Source organism: Elephantulus edwardii, unplaced genomic scaffold, assembly GCF_000299155.1.
Source record: "Elephantulus edwardii isolate Elephantulus edwardi_28Jun2011 unplaced genomic scaffold, EleEdw1.0 scaffold00168, whole genome shotgun sequence".
Taxonomy (NCBI): domain Eukaryota; kingdom Metazoa; phylum Chordata; class Mammalia; order Macroscelidea; family Macroscelididae; genus Elephantulus; species Elephantulus edwardii.
Genome location: NW_006399918.1, coordinates 2,531,667 through 2,535,423, shown reverse-complemented (window position 1 = coordinate 2,535,423; position 3,757 = coordinate 2,531,667).

Genomic DNA, 3,757 nt, shown 5'->3' with positions numbered 1-3,757 from the left:
TATATCTATATCTATATCTATCTATATAGTAAAGTATAACTGTGAAAATGTAACAAAAACTTCCTGGTCAAAATAAAACATTTTTAAGGAAATAAGCTAACTAGTATCTCAGGACAATAGATTTGGGGGCATCAAGATCAATAGGCACAACAAAATGTCCTACATCTGATGTTAGTGAATAGTAACTGGTACCATAAAGGGCAACCTTTGTCCAGGGATAAAACTCATAAGGCAGGAATGGATAAGAAAGAAAAACAAATGGCAACAGTAAACATTACACAGGCAGGAAGAATTCTGCTACAGTGCGAAGACTGCAGCCAATGCCACAAACCCAATGTTCAGGCATTTTTTAATAGAAAACCAATTTGCTCTACAAATTTTGACAAAAATCACAAAGTAAAAAAAAAATTGTTAAACCGCACATTAGTCTGTACTTATAAATTATGAAAATAGATTACAAGTCTAAATGTAAAAGCTAAAATATAAGGTGGTGGTGGTCGTTTTTGATTGCCTTCCAGTCAAGCACGACTTGTAGCGACCCTATAAACAAAAGGCCTGAAGCCCCTCTACAACTTATCAACATTTATCAAAGTTCACAGAGTTTCTAGAGGCCTGTTATTTAGGAAGTGAATACCGCTGCTGCTTCCAAATCTGTCATAGTATGTTATTGTTTTTATGTGCCATTGAGTTGCCTGTGATGTATTTCTATGAACACAAGAAGTGCAGATGAAATTAATGTTATTAATTCATAATGACTAAAATATACAAATGACCTAGGTATTAATTACTACATTTCTATATGACTGGATTCTGTCTGTCCTGGAGACAAGGTTTTTGAAGCTCCATCTCACATACTTTTGGCATGTTGTAAGGAGGGACCAGTTCTTGAAAAAGGACATCATGCTTTCAAGAGTGGAAGGTCAGGCAGCACTGGACAGGAAGATCCTGGATAAGTAACTCAAATAATGGGATCAGAGACAATGAGATTTGCTCAGGATAAATCAGGGTTCAGAGTTCCTAAGGCCACTGTGAGTCACAGGTGACTTGACGGCAGATAACATGTTGTTTGAATCCACCAGTTGCTTTGCATGAGAAAGATGAACAATCTCCTCTTACGGAACTTACAGCCTCTGAAAAGTTACTAAGAGTCAGCTATGAGTCCATTCTGACTCCATGGTACATACATAACAACAGCAACCATATAGTTACAGTCACTGTATCAAACCATCTTGTTGGGGGTCTACTCTCCTTGCTAAACCCTCCATCTTTTCGAGCATGATACCTTTATCCAAGGTCTGACACCATGCACAAAAAATATATGAGACAAAGTTTTACCATCCTTGGCTCTAAATAACCACGTGTTGCATTCCTTTAATACAGACTTGAGTTGTTTGAGGGCTTTTTGGTGGCAAGCAGTACATGGTATAATCAATATTCTTCTTCAATGCCACAATTCAAAGACATTGTTTACTCTTCTGTCATCATTATTCATTGTCCAACTTTCAGTAGCAAAGGAAAGAATTAGAAATAACAGGGATTTGGTCAGGTATGTCTTAATCTCTAAACTGACATCCCTTCTACTTAGAACTTTGGAGAAACAGTGGACAGTAGATTTCCCAATGCTGCTACCATCGATGTTGACTGTGGATTCAAGTAAAATGAAATAGTAGAAAACTTTAATCTTTTCTTCATCTATCATGATATTACCTATTGGTCTAGTGATGATGTTGTAATTGTTGTTGTTGTTGTTATATGCTGTTGAGTCACCTGCAGCTCATAGTGACCCTATGCACAACAGCTCTGAAGCCTGCTATGTCCTGAGCCAATCTCACTGACTCCAACACACCTACCCTCATTGCCCCAGTTACTGTATCAATCAATCTCATCTGAGGTCCTCCACCCTACTGAGCATGATGTCCTTCTCCAAGAATATGTCCCTCCTGGCCATGTGCCCAAAGTATGTGAGACAGAGCTTCTCATATCCTAGCCTCTGAGGAGAAACTTGGTTTCACACTCTTCAATATGCACCTATTTGCTTTCTTCACAGTCAATGGTATGTTTAATACTCTTTTCCAGAACCACAACTCAAAGAAATCAATCCTTATTCTGTCATGCTTAGACATTGTTCATCTCTCTTATGCATAACAAGTAATTGTGAAGACTATGGCCTAGATCAGACATACCTTAGCCTCTAGACTGACACTGTTGCTTCTCAGTACTCTGGATACGTCCCTGACAGCAGATTTTTACAATGTAATCTATTTTCTTGATGTTGAGACCTAATTCATGTTGAAAACTGAAGGATTCAATATCCTGCAACACATATTTCAAGTTCTCCTCACTTTCAGCAAGCAAGGTTCTGTCATCTGCATAAATAAATGTTGTTGAGTCTTTCCGGATGTCACATTTTTATTGATAGAGTCTATCTTCTCCAATAATTTGCTTAGCATACATATTAAAAGGTATGGAGAAAGGCTAAAACCCTAGTGGATACCTTTCCTAATATAAAACCATTTAGAGTTCCCTGATTCCATTTGAATAACTACTTCTTTTTAATTTTTTATTTAATTTTATTTTATATTGCTTTGCTTGCAAAGTTTATATACATTGTTTTCCACACTATTCTTTATTCACATCATGTTTCATACAATCATTTCCATACTTTGTTGTTGTTGTCAAGTCCCTTGTGACTCATAGTGACCTTATGGACAAGAGCTCTAAACCCTGCTCTATCCTGGGTCAACCTCAATCTCTGACACACTTACTCCCACCACCCCAATCACAGAATTGATCCATCTGTTGAAGGGTCTTCTTTCCTGTGCTGTCCCTCCACTCTGCCAAACATGATGTACCTCTCCAAGGACCAGTCCTTCCTTGCAACATGCCCAAAGTACGTCAAACGAAGCTTCAGAATCCTTAACTCCAAGGAGCAGTCCCACTTCACCCTCTTCAGGACAAACCTGTTTGTTCTTCTAGCAGTCCATGGTATATTCAACACTCTTCTCCAGCACCACAGCTCAAAGGCATCAATTCTCTTTCTATCATCCCTAGTCACTGTCCAACTCTGCAATGCATAGCATGCAATTACAAAGACTATAGCCTGGATCAGGTGCACCTTAGTCTCCAGCCTGACGTTGTTGTTCTTCAGTACTCTGGAGAGGCTCCTGACAGCTGTTTTGTCCCAGTGCAGTTTGTCTCTTGATTTCCTGGTTCCACATACCAAGAGTGTTGACTGTAGAACCAACCAAACAAAAACTATTAACTGTCTCAATCTCTTCACCATTGATGCTGCAGATTGGCTCAGTGGTGAGAATCTTTGTTTTCTTGATGTTGAGCTTCAATCCATATTGAAGGCTGCAATCCTTGACCCTTTGCAACAAGCGCTTCAGCTCCTCCTCAGTAAGCAAGTAAGTTTGTGTCATCTACATAATTCAGGTTGTTGATGAATCTTTCACTGATCCTGATACCACATTCCTCCTCGTACAGCCCAGCATCCTGGATGGACTGTTCCAAATACAGATTGAAAATGTATGGGGACAGAATACATCCATGGTGGAATCCCTTCCCAATTTTGAACCATGGAGTATCTCCTTGCTCTGTTCTGACAACTGCCTCTTGGTCCAAGTATAGGTTTCACATAAGCACAATCAAATGTTCTGGGATTCCCATTCTTCTCAGAGTCAGCCACAGCTTGTTGTGATCCACATGGTCTAAAGCCTTTGCATAGTCAATGAAGCACAGATAGACATTCTTCTGG